Source organism: Oncorhynchus keta, chromosome 28 (assembly GCF_023373465.1).
Source record: "Oncorhynchus keta strain PuntledgeMale-10-30-2019 chromosome 28, Oket_V2, whole genome shotgun sequence".
Lineage (NCBI taxonomy): Eukaryota > Metazoa > Chordata > Actinopteri > Salmoniformes > Salmonidae > Oncorhynchus > Oncorhynchus keta.
Genome location: NC_068448.1, coordinates 33,182,821 through 33,196,952, shown reverse-complemented (window position 1 = coordinate 33,196,952; position 14,132 = coordinate 33,182,821). Strand labels below are relative to the sequence as shown.

The 14,132-nt window shown below is 43.8% G+C and overlaps 1 pseudogene; it reads right to left on the bottom strand.

Annotated features, from left to right (window-relative positions):
- Window positions 1–7,080, bottom strand: part of LOC118360581 (H(+)/Cl(-) exchange transporter 6-like) — a 31,349-nt pseudogene extending 24,269 nt beyond the window's left edge.
- Between the last annotated feature and the right edge of the window lie 7,052 nt (window positions 7,081–14,132).

Genomic DNA, 14,132 nt, shown 5'->3' with positions numbered 1-14,132 from the left:
GCCTTCAGAAAGTATTCACACCCCTTGACTTATTCCACATTTTCTTGTGTTACAGTCTGAATTCAAAATGTATCAAATATATTTTTCTCACCCATCTACACACAATACCCCATGACAGAGTGAAAATATGTTTTTAGAAATGTTTGCAAATGTATTGAAAATAAAATACAGAAATAGGGAGTTTTTCCTAGCCACCGTGCTTCTACACCTGCATTGCTTGCTGTTTGGGGTTTTTGGCTGAGTTTCTGTACAGCACTTTGAGATATCAGCTGATGTACGAAGGGCTATATAAATAAATTTGATTTGATTTGAAATATCTTATCTTCTGCGGCAGGGACTGGGAGACAGGTAAGGATAGAGGGAACAATGAAAATCTGCAAGGAAAAATGGGAGAAAATCCCCAATTCCAGATGTGCAAAGCTGATACAGACATACCAAAGATGACTCAAAGCTGTAATCGCCGCCAAAGGTGCTTCTGCAAAGTATTGACTCAGGGGTGTGAATACTTATGTAAATTACATGTCTGTATTTAATTTTCAATATATTTGCAAACATAAAAATAAAAAAAAACATGTCACTTTGTCAAAATGGGGTATTGTGTATGTAGATGGGTGAGAGAAAAAACATCTAATCCATGGTGAATTCAGGCTGTAATACAAAAAATGTGGAATAAGTCAAGAGGTATGAATATTTAAGGTACTGTAGATGGCACCAATACATGCATTATACAGTATAACAGAGCTCTTACTCCCCCTGGTGGCAGCTTGTGGTATGGCTAGGGCACCTTCAGTAAGGGGGTTCATTAGTTGCAGACAGTAACAAAAACATTTGGTCTGTTGCAAAAACGGGAACAATGGAAAACGTTTTGCAACGAAAACTAGTTTATTTTGGACAAATTCAGGTAGTTCCCCCCCACCATTTGCTTCCGTTTGGTTCAGTAAACGGTTTCCATTGCAATGAGTTTTTTGCAAAAGGCCAAACATTTTGCTACGGTCTGCGACTATGATTACAGCCCAGGACAAAACTTTGTGAAAGGTTCAGATAGAAACAAGTGGAACAAAAATACCTCTAACATCTAGAATAAGAAATCATGTCGGCTCTATTCATGACATTTCTATCTGCACGTGGCCCTGGCTCCTACCTTGAAGCGAATGTTGTTGCTGATGAGGATGTTGCCCTTCATGAACTTGTGCTCGTTGTCCCTGTTCTCGGTAACCACGGGGAAAACGTGGTAGACAGTGGTGCGCAGGATGCTCACCAGGGACTGGATGTGCGTGTAGGGGTACACGTACGTCGGGTTGGGTTCCATGATGCCACTGGCTGTCCGTCTGGGAGACAAACGAGAGACACATACCCGTGTGCCCGTGTTAGGGTCCAAATTCATTAATTGAAAAAAAGGTAATCTATTTTCAAGGTCTTCAAGAAACTGAAAAGCAGAAGCTATTTATATATATTTTTTTATCCCTTCCTGAAATGAGTGATTTGAAATGGAATTTAACACAGCAGCAGATTACACAGTTGGCCAAAGTTGTAAAAGGGCCACGCAGCATACTGTATGTGTATACTGAAGAAAAACGTGTTAGCTTGAAGTTCATTTGGATACAAGTGTCTTGTTTAATGACTACTGATCTTTACTATCATAAATGTAGTATGTGTTTCTTACTTGTCCATCTCCATTTCCCACTCCAGCATTGGCACTCTTCTCAGATGAATGTGGACGTCATAGATGCCGTTATTGCAGAAATCCCCTGTCCACTTGGCCACCTGAGCACACACGCCATCCTGTAAGCACCAACACTGACACAAGTGCACTAAATTGTGAATGCAAGTTCAAATCAATGAAGTGTACTTTACCATGAGGGTTGTCATAATGGGCAAGCTGTAGGTGATCTCATTGGTTGATTCGATGAGAATGACAGTCAAGCTGATGGTCATCCAGACCACGCCTCCCAGGAAGGCAGCTGCTCCAAGTAGAGCAAAGGTCCCGGAGTAGATGTCTATCCCCAGGTTGCTGTGGCAACAGGACAGCCAAAGAAGCCAATCAGGAAGAGCAGTGTCAGGAAGTGAGCATAAAAGCATGCAGAAGACTCTCAGGCTTACTTCTAGCAGTGTCGACTCAAATTACATTATCTTCTTGTTCCTAGAAAACACAAAACTAATCCATTAACCAATAACTATAAAGATAACCTTTTTGGAATAAGCAGCCAGTTAAGATAACTCTCCCACAGACATCCTAGTGTGACACATAGCAGTCATTACCCTCAGTTGAGCATAACTGAAAATACCCAAGTCTGACAAAGCCGAGGAAGAAGTAGAAGTGGGCTGAAGAGAGAGAAACTCATAGAGCGGGAGAGAGAGGCGCTGAGAGAACATGTCCGGTCAGCAGATTCCCTCTCAGAGGATGTCATCTCTAAAAAGTTGCATTAGTAAGCATTTTTCACTTTCCAAGAGATAGAAACTCCATGAGAAGAGCCAAAACTATACTTTATAAATACTGGCGTTGGGAAACTAGGTGAGAGATTTCCAAACCAACAGATTTCAAATCATATAAACCAGAGCAGTATATAGCTACATGTCTATACATGTATATGACTCTGATATACACCATCACCATTCATGGACCTTTTGCTATGAGACGGTTGGCCTTCCGTATTTGAATACAGATTATCTGAATGCTGGGTTTACATTTCGAGAACATTTGATTGTGAGAACGTTGGCCTAGCATTTCTAGAACATTATCAAAACGTTGTCCTTACATATTGAGAAGGTTGGCCACCAGGTGTCCGAAAGCGCCACCACAGAGCAGTGAGGGCACAAAGAGGCCACTGGACATACGTCCAGCACGCTAAGAGGAAGCACAGCACAAAGAACACTGTCAGCGTCACGGGGCTGAAAGTACCTACAGAGGCAGACCGGAAACACAGTAAATGACACGTCACATGACAAGGAGGGTCAATACAGCAGGGGTCTGCACAACTCCAGCCGAGTCCTCAGGGGCCTCAGTCCTGCTGATGTTCTACCTCGTAAAACAACCACAGCAGTAACAGGAAGTGCCAGGGAGAAGAAGAAAAAAGCTAGCAGAACTGCAGAGTTGTTCGCTCCTGAGGATAAATATATAGCAGGCCACAGAGGTGTTCATTATGTTCAGTATAATGATTGACTAAAGTCTAGCCATCACATTGAAACAAGCACATTTATATCTTTCAGTTTGTATATGTATAGGGAGTGAGACCAGGGGCCGGGGTGCGAATTACCCGGGAGCTCCCCTGAATGAGACATTAGCTCCCCTTAATGCAACAAAAGTCAAACTTTGGGGTGGTCTCTAAATAACGCTAATTGAACCATTCTCCTATGTGTTTACGATCCAGGGATAAATATGTCTTACAGTGGTAAATATGAAAATAAAAGCTTTCAAATGAAACGAACACCCCCACTTCTCTGTCATGGTTTAAATGATTTATTTCTACGTGGCTGCACAAACTGTCTCCCTGTCCATGACTGGTACTGTATAATTCTATAGCTGGCTCGACAGTGGCACTGTCCACTCAGTATTGCTGAATTTCAGCCTCAGCTGAGCTCCTTTAAAAACGCATAGATTTTCCTTTGCACTTCCTCATTTGCGCCATTTGTTTGCCATGTGTCCTTGATAAAATAGCCTTTATTCCAATGCATTAGATTTATCCGTTGACTTATAATTGTTTGCTTTTGTCAGTCGGCTGTTTAGAGCGCTCATTGCTTTGTATTTCTGGTATTCGTGTTCTCCGTGCCGTCCGTGGCAAGAAGAAGTAGATCATTTAATATTTTCTTTCCTGGCTCAGCTGATCATGGTCTACAATAACACTAGACAACTAGCCTTCAGCTCGACACCAATGCACATCCAATCCATTCAACAAGTATATGTTAATGACAGTAGTTGACTTTCGGGTTAGAAGCATTCGATTTTGCAATGGCATAGTCCTACATTATTTTGTATATGTGTAACCTTGACAACAGTTTTCATTGCAAAGCACAATTAACTATTGTGTAGGCATAGTTACACTTACAGTGCACTTTCTGAGACCTCCAAGATCCAGGATTCACACAGGGTTTAAGTTCAATGTTCTAATTAAATTGTTAAATGCTTAATAATGACAAATAACACAGTCATAAATGTCATCACTGTAAGGAAAGGTAGAGTTTTACGTCACATATGTGAAGATTCCAAGCATTCAACTCATGAACTAGGGTGTACACATGTTTTGATTCATCTCATGTAGGTCTATTAAATTGAATGTAGGTTCTGTACCTGTTCTGCGTGTGCTCATGTGTGTAAAATTGCCTAATCGGCTAAGAGGGTAGGCTACTGGCACTGGTGGTGGGTAAACGCAGGTTGACCACCTTTTTCTGAAAAATGCATTGAAAGTATAGGGAGAGTTACTTTTTTCACCGCGACCAGCAATCAGAGTTTACCCACCTAGTGTTTTTTACTACTACATCACTGACTACTGGTAGGCCTATTTCAGGTTCATGGTAATTCACATTGTAGCCTCGTCTAGTAAATTGACCATGAGTGTGTTAGGGTGGCCATCCCTGTTTTAGCCCCATTTCAGGTGTCCTGACTTTTCAGGGTACAAAAAAGGTCAATTTGTCAACAAGACGCATCAATTAATGGAGGCCTAATCAATGGAGGCCTAATCAATGGAGGCATTAGGCCCACTTAAAAAATAATAATTATAAACAGATATCTATTTCCATTCATCAGAGTGTACATGCAGTGACAGTTTGGACACGGGAATTATTTTGGAGTGGACGAACATGCACAGGTAGCCTACTTTTTGAAAACATCATGACTGGTTGTGTTACTGCCACATTAAAAGGTTAGATTACATCTTTATTATTAGGCCCATAAACAATGTAATGCACGCACACGCACCCAATAGAGACAGCCTTGTTCAAAGAAAACACAGATCAAGCCTGGTCCTGGAACTAAGAAGTACTTTTACATGGAGATTCTTCATTGAGCATGCTGTTTAGTACAGGAGTGGGATAAGTTTTGCCCTTCAGATCAAATGGGAGCTTGTCCATAATCTCATTTGTTATGACCTAAAATATTGGTCCCCAATTACATTCAGCGATGGGACGAATTTGGCCCGCAGGCCGCCTATTGGGACACCCTGATCTAAAATGTCAAACTGATCCTAGGTCAGGTCCTGTCTCACCGTCCTGGTGGAAAAGTTGGTGGATGGCCACCTCCTGAGAGTTGAAGAACAGAGTGGCCATGTCGTTGTACGTCTTGTTGGGACAGAATAACTATTAACTATCTATTCTTACATGTATGCACTGCAAAATATCTGTCCAGTGTGGGAGCCATTAAAAATGCTAAATTCCACTTCTGAAGGACCTGAGTGTACACTAGACTGGAGGCCTGGAGAGACTGGTAAGGAATATACCAAAGATCACAGCCAAAGTGTTGAAACGTGAAATATTAACACAGTGACTGTGTAATACTGGAGTGGGAGTGTGTTCTGCCAGATGAATTGGTTTATTTACACTAGGCAAGTTGCTACACAGCTCAACCAACTGAGCAGTGGTACTGGGTATGTTCAATGTTGAAACGGGTATGTTCAGTGACGTTGCAGATAGAAATGTAATGAGCCGAGCTAACCGGATTCTCTATTCTACATGACAGACAATTACATTGGTTTGAAACAATGCACCCTCCTGAACCGCCCCCCTTGTTAGCAGGGTTGGGATCAATGACATTTTAAGTCATTCAACAACAGGCGACTAAACTGCCGAAAGATGTCAGAGAGACAATAGAAAACACACAAGACAAACTTTTTACGGATGGCTTTTGTTTGATTCTAGGTTGTTTTTATGATCATGCTGTGTTCCAATATGCTTTCAGTGCTTGTTTCAGGATGATTATGACATCGTTTTGTGTTTGTTTATAACTTGCTTTTTTATATGCTTCACTTTTTTTTTTTAAACGAAGTTCAGCTCTACCAAACGTACCGGCGCTGTACTGTTGTTGTTGGTTGTGGGGGAGGCCAAGTCGCGACGTTCGCCAACGTTATGGACGCCACGAATATCCCCACCGTCGTCACCATGGCGACCAGCAGGCTCTCCAGGACCCTAGAGAGGGAGTAGAGGAAGAATTAGAGATGAAAGGTAAATGACAACCTTTTTGAAACGAATGCCGTTCCACTCAGACAAATGCCTTTCCACTCAGATGGGAATGTTGATTGACTGAAATTATTTGATAATTAGGCTAAAAGTAGAAAACTACACGACATATATACGTTTCATATTAATAATTCGGAAAAAATATTTTCAACAACTGCAGCAACTTACACTACAACGACATAGGAGCATAACAAGGTGTGTGTTCATGCTTTTGTATGGTACGGTGTGTTTCCCAGCAGTTACCTGACAAACTTGGCCTTGGGGTGGACATGTCACATGTGGTACTTGTCCAGCCTCTTGATGTAATTGAAGAAGGTCCCCTAGAGAGGTTCAAGACAGTAATCACAGTAAAATACACTAGTTAAAATATCACAGACATCACAGTAAAGTACCAAACATAAGGAACTAATTCCTAATATTGAGTTGCACCCTCTTTTGCCCTCAGAAAATCCTCAATTCCTCGGGGCATGGACTCTACAAGGTGTCGAAAGCGTTCCACAGGGATGCTGGGCCATGTTGACTCCAATGCTTCCCACAGTTGTGTCAAGTTGGCTTGATGTCCTTTGGGTGGTGGACCATTCTTGATACACACAGGAAACTTTTAATTGTGAAAAGCCCAGCAGTGTTGCAGTTTTTAACGCACTCCGGTGCGCCTGGCACCTACTACCATACCCCATTCAAAGGCACTTAAATCTTTTGTCTTGCCCATTCACCCTCTGAATGGCACACACACACAATCCATGTCTCAATTATCCCAAGGCTTAAACATCCTTCTTTAACCTGTCTCCTCCCCTTCATCTACACGAGAGGTCCAAAAGGTAGTTTGTGAGTTACCAGTAGCTCACAGCCTACCTGTGCGTAGCTCACCAAGCAATTCTGAAAGTACGCTACATGCATTTTCTTCATGCGTTCCATCACAAACTGTCAAAAACATATAGCTCCCGTATCCAATCAATTAAATCTTAATTTTTTTCCCACGACAGTTTACGCACCTTCTGGGGAAAACACATTGAAAGTACAGATGAAGTTGGAAGTTTACATACATTAAAACTTGTTTTTCAACCACTCCACAAATGTATTGTTAACAAACTATAGTTTTGGCAAGTCGGTTAGGACATCTACTTTGTGCATGACACAAGTAATTTTTTCAACAATTGTTTACAGACAGATTATTTCACTTAATCACAATTCCAGTGGGTCAGAAGTTTACATACAATAAGTTGACTGTGCCTTTTAACAGCTTGGAAAATTCCAGGAAATGACATCATGAAGAAGCTTCTGATAGGCTAATTGACATCATTTGAGTCAATTGGAGGTGTACCTGTGGATGTATTTCAAGGCCTACCTTCAAACTTGATTGATCATGGAAAAATCCAATGAAATCAGCCAAGACCTCAGACTTCCACAAGTCCGGTTCATCCTTGGGAGACATTTCCAAATGACTGAAGTTACCACGTTCATCTGTACAAACAATAGTACGCAAGTATAAACACCATGGGACCACGCAGCCGTCATACTGCTCAGGAAGAAGACGCAATCTGTCTCCTAGAGGTTAACGTACTTTGGTGCAAAAAGTGCAAATCAATCCCAGAACAACAGCAAAGGACCTTGTGAAGATGCTGGAGGAAACAGGTACAAAAGTATCTATATTCACAGTAAAACGAGAAATATTTAGACATAACCTGATAGGTCATGTGAAATCAATAAAGTAGGGCCTAATTAATTTTTCCATTGACTGATTTCCTTATATGAACTGTAACTCAGTAAAATCTTTGAAATTGTTGCATTTATGTTTTTGTTTAGTATAATAGACAAAATGATGGCCTTGCCCAGCTAATTTTTATAAATGAAACCTAAGCAAATGATGGGATGCACCTGTGTGGAAGCGCCTACTTTCTATATACATTGTATCCCTCATTTCCAATAGTGTTTCCATTATTTTGACAGTTATCTGTATAGTATACAGTATTTTTAATTGTAATGTTTCCCACCAAGTCTTCCAATTAGTGTGTGTGTGTGTGTGTGTGTGTGTGTGTGTGTGTGTGTGTGTGTGTGTGTGTGTGTGTGTGTGTCACACACAGTACCAGTCAAAAGTTTGGACACATCTACTCATTCAAGGGTGTTTCTTTATTTTTACTTCGTCAACCATTTTGAAAAGAAGGTCGACGACATCCGATCCTCGTTTGCTAAGTCAAACGACACCGCTGGTTCTGCTCACACTGCCCTACCCTGTGCTCTGACCTCTTTCTCCCCTCTCTCTCCAGATGAAATCTTGCGTCTTGTGACGGCCGGCCGCCCAACAACCTGCCCGCTTGACCCTATCCCCTCCTCTCTTCTCCAGACCATTTCCGGAGACATTCTCCCTTACCTCACCTCGCTCATCAACTCATCCCTGACCACTGGCTACGTCCCTTCCGTCTTCAAGAGAGCGAGCGTTGCACCCCTTCTGAAAAAACCTACACTCGATCCCTCCGATGTCAACAACTACAGACCAGTATCCCTTCTTTCTTTTCTCTCCAAAACTCTTGAACGTGCTACCGCTATCTCTCTCAGAATGACCTTCTTGATCCAAATCAGTCAGGTTTCAAGACAAGTCATTCAACTGAGACTGCTCTTCTCTGCATCACGGAGGCGCTCCGCACTGCTAAAGCTAACTCTCTCTCCTCTGCTCTCATCCTTCTAGACCTATCGGCTGCCTTCGATACTGTGAACCATCAGATCCTCCTCTCCACCCTCTCCGAGTTGGGCATCTCCGGCGCGGCCCACGCTTGGATTGCGTCCTACCTGACAGGTCGCTCCTACCAGGTGGCGTGGCGAGAATCTGTCTCCTCACCACGCGCTCTCACCACTGGTGTCCCCCAGGGCTCTGTTATAGGCCCTCTCCTATTCTCGCTAGTCACTTGCCACTGTCATAACCTCACATGGTCTCTCCTATCATTGCTATGCAGACGACACACAATTAATCTTCTCCTTTCCCCCTTCTGATGACCAGGTGGCGAATCGCATCTCTGCATGTCTGGCAGACATATCAGTGTGGATGACGGATCACCACCTCAAGCTGAACCTCGGCAAGACGGAGCTGCTCTTCCTCCCGGGGAAGGACTGCCCGTTCCATGATCTCACCATCACGGTTGACAACTCCATTGTGTCCTCCTCCCAGAGCGCTAAGAACCTTGGCGTGATCCTGGACAACACCCTGTCGTTCTCAACTAACATCAAGGCGGTGGCCCGTTCCTGTAGGTTCATGCTCTACAACATCCGCAGAGTACGACCCTGCCTCACACAGGAAGCGGCGCAGGTCCTAATCCAGGCACTTGTCATCTCCCGTCTGGATTACTGCAACTCGCTGTTGGCTGGGCTCCCTGCCTGTGCCATTAAACCCCTACAACTCATCCAGAACGCCGCAGCCCGTCTGGTGTTCAACCTTCCCAAGTTCTCTCACGTCACCCCGCTCCTCCGCTCTCTCCACTGGCTTCCAGTTGAAGCTCGCATCCGCTACAAGACCATGGTGCTTGCCTACGGAGCTGTGAGGGGAACGGCACCTCAGTACCTCCAGGCTCTGATCAGGCCCTACACCCAAACAAGGGCACTGCGTTCATCCACCTCTGGTCTGCTCGCCTCCCTACCACTGAGGAAGTACAGTTCCCGCTCAGCCCAGTCAAAACTGTTCGCTGCTCTGGCCCCCCAATGGTGGAACAAACTCCCTCACGACGCCAGGACAGCGGAGTCAATCACCACCTTCCGGAGACACCTGAAACCCCACCTCTTTAAGGAATACCTAGGATAGGATAAGTAATCCTTCTCACCCCCCTAAAAGATTTAGATGCACTATTGTAAAGTTGCGGCGTTCTGGATGAGTTGTAGGGGTTTAATGGCACAGGCAGGGAGCCCAGCCAACAGCGAGTTGAAGTAATCCAGACGGGAGATGACAAGTGCCTGGATTAGGACCTGCGCCGCTTCCTGTGTGAGGCAGGGTCGTACTCTGCGGATGTTGTAGAGCATGAACCTACAGGAACGGGCCACCACCTTGATGTTAGATGAGAACGACAGGGTGTTGTCCAGGATCACGCCAAGGTTCTTAGCGCTCTGGGAGGAGGACACAATGGAGTTGTCAACCGTGATGGCGAGATCATGGAACGGGCAGTCCTTCCCCGGGAGGAAGAGCAGCTCCGTCTTGCCGAGGTTCAGCTTGAGGTGGTGATCCGTCATCCACACTGATATGTCTGCCAGACATGCAGAGATGCGATTCGCCACCTGGTCATCAGAAGGGGGAAAGGAGAAGATTAATTGTGTGTCGTCTGCATAGCAATGATAGGAGAGACCATGTGAGGTTATGACAGAGCCAAGTGACTTGGTGTATAGCGAGAATAGGAGAGGGCCTAGAACAGAGCCCTGGGGGACACCAGTGGTGAGAGCGCGTGGTGAGGAGACAGATTCTCGCCACGCCACCTATTAGGAGCGACCTGTCAGGTAGGACGCAATCCAAGCGTGGGCCGCGCCGGAGATGCCCAACTCTGAGAGGGTGGAGAGGAGGATCTGATGGTTCACAGTATCGAAGGCAGCCGATAGGTCTAGAAGGATGAGAGCAGAGGAGAGAGAGTTAGCTTTAGCAGTGCGGAGCGCCTCCGTGATACAGAGAAGAGCAGTCTCAGTTGAATGACTAGTCTTGAAACCTGACTGATTTGGATCAAGAAGGTCATTCTGAGAGAGATAGCGGGAGAGCTGGCCAAGGACGGCACGTTCAAGAGTTTTGGAGAGAAAAGAAAGAAGGGACACTGGTCTGTAGTTGATGACATCGGAGGGATCGAGTGTAGGTTTTTTCAGAAGAGGTGCAACTCTCGCTCTCTTGAAGACGGAAGGGACGTAGCCAGCGTTTTTTGCTTACCGGTATGTAAGCTAACCAAAAATCAGCATGTCTGACTCTACATGCAGGATAGAAAATGAAGGCACTTACCAGGCCTACTGAAACTCCAATTGCAAACACCAGCATCCACCTGACAGCTTCATACTTTTGGGCTTTCTAATATGTGATAGGAGTACCCATGTCAGAATAAATGTAAATATAGACCAACTCCTCACAATTGCAATATGCAGTTTGTGGAAATTAACTGCAATTTTTTAAAAACATTTTAATCACTAAGTAACAACTTTGTAACTAACTTAAAACATGCATTTATCACTTAAACAATACCACAGTACAACGGTTAATTTCTTAGTATACCTTAGTGTTCATTTCCTCCAGAACTTCAACATATGGTTCATTGATGCACCTGTCATAATCCAGGCTCTGAGAGAACCATTTGGAGATGAGTCAGAGTGTGTTTAATTGTATAGAGTCTCTAGTATCTTTATCTGGCGAGACAGATTTCAATATTAGTACTCTGGCAACAGATGTGGTCAAGAGCTAGCCTGGTTCCAGATCTGTTTGTGCTCTTGCCTACTCCATTGTCAAGCCAACATCTTGATGTTCATCTGCTTCTAAGGGACTTTCTCACCTCATAATCTTTCCTTGGAAGGATCTCATCCTCCTCATCTTGAGTTTCACCAAGAATAGTCTGGAAATGAGATGGTTGAAGAATGTGACATTGACATTAGGCCCTATGCATGAATAATATTTTTTTTAAACAATGCAGAACTATGTCTGACAAATAAGATTATTGCAGTACTGCTTTCCAGTCCTCATTAGAAGATATGTGGCACTATGTGTAGAAAGTGCCAGCTAAGTAATACCCCCAACAAAGGAGCAAGCTGTTGCAGAGGTTTCTTCCTGGGTCATCGTGCAAGGCTGGGAATAGTTTGAGGGAAATTAACAGCTAGATGTTTTAACTCTCTTTCAACATACACTTCTTCAGTGTGTTTGACAAGGGCCTCTTAAACAATGAACATCATGATCATACAATGTTTCTTGATAAATGGAATGGCTTGTGCTTGCCAAGCATCAAGCTAGTGTAGTGCCAGGGGCTAATAATCAGCCTAGTTTCTAACCACTGTCAGCTAGCTAGCTGTCATGTTGTTTAGTTTGACTCAGTACACATTTCCTCCAAAACATTTATTCAGCCTATTACTATTCCGACAGCAAAATAGCAAACATAGTCTAACTCAATATTTCTTCATTTATCTAGCTATCATACAATACAGCTAGCAAGCTAAACTTCCATTATATAATAATATATGCCATTTTTAACAGATGCGTTTATCCAAAGCGACTAAGTCATGCGTGCATAAATGTTTAGCGTATGAGAACATCACAACAGAAGAGGGTTTAGCTTTCTCCAGCCATGGCGAAGAAGTCAGGACACAGGCTTAGTTTTTCTTGGAAATCTCGCACAAAATATTTTGCACATTTAGGCATTTCAACACATTATGTAAATGATCTCATACCAGTTCCTCGGGTGTGCAGGTCTCTTCATCCCTGCAGCAGCATTGACAACATAAACAATTCCCACAGCTCGCCATCTTCGCTGCTGTCTCTTCAGCACCACACCTCCCACAATGTCATGTGATGAACAAAGACCGGAGGGACTAGTTTACGATAAAGTACTTCTTCGGTGGGTTTTATTGGCAGCTGGCATCCAACGTTATGCAGCATTACCGCCACCTACTGTACTGGAGTGTGAGCCAGAGACAGGGAGAAACTCAAGTCGACCTTCCAGCCACTTTGCTCTTAAAAAAAGATAACAAAATATTTGAGACAATATCTAATAACGCACTGCTCAATATACTCGTAACTAATATCCTGTATCCCCTTCTCCCTCATACTAGATCTCAGCATCTCTTTCCCTCTGATACGGCCCACGTGGTAGCAATACATGTTCCATGGTCTCTGATTCCAGGCAATAATCACACTTTCCCGTTGGATACTTTCCTATCACATTTAAGGTCTTATTCAACCTGATGTGTCCCACCCATAGTCTTGTAAAAATAGCCTCCTCTCTTCTGTCCCTTCCTGCCGTCCTCCCCTCCCGGACTTTCCTCTGTACTTTAAAAAAAATCCCTGCACTTAGTATCTCTATTCCACTGTTCCATATCAGTTTGCAAACAATGTAAAAAATATATTAAAACATGTAATTGAGTTAATAAAGCCACACAAACATGGTCTCTTTTTTGCTTTCTTGAGTAAGGCAGCTCCAAAATGCAGGTGTTTCAGCCTAGTTCAGTGCTTTCTGTGGTGATGGGGCTAGCCAGTCGAGGTAGCCATTTGATTCGATGTCTTATGGATTGGGGGTAGAAGCTGTTTAGAAGATTCTTGGACCTAGACTTGGCGCTCCGGTACCACTTGCCATGCGGTAGCAGAGAGAACAGTCTTTGACTAGGGTGGCTGGAGTCTTTGACAATATTTTGGGCCTTCCTCTGACACCGCCTGGTATAGAGGTCCTGGATGGCAGGAAGCTTGGCCCCAGTGATGTACTGGGTCGTTCGCACTACCCTCTGTAGTGCCTTGTCTTCGGAGGCCGAGCAGTTGCCATACCAGTGATGCAACCCGTCAGGATCTGAGGACCCATGCCAAATCTTCTCAGAACGCCAAACGGCATTCAATGTGCCTCACCCTAATCATTTGGTCTATTTTCACCTCTTAATTTCACCTACTGTTCTAACTTGGTGGTGCACAAATCTGTTTTAGAGCCAGGTTTTGCAGTGGTAAGGTGTTGTGACTCTGCTGTTGGGACAGCTTTATGTAGTCCTTAACAGCTTGTGGGCACCGTTTGTCACCGTTATAGTGCAATGAATGTATTGTTTAGTGTTGTGGCTTTGCTGGCATGCATCCCAATTTTTTTTTGGGCCACCAAGATTCATGCTAAAATCGCCACTGTCCAATGTCTTAAGTAGTTAAACACTACTCCAACCTCGTGAAAGTGACAAACTGACGTTTTCAGATGCAGTTTCTGCCTACCTTCGTGCTCATACTGCTGGTTTTGGCTATACTGCTGCTGGATCAGCCTACCTGTCAATAATGAGTGATTTGGTGG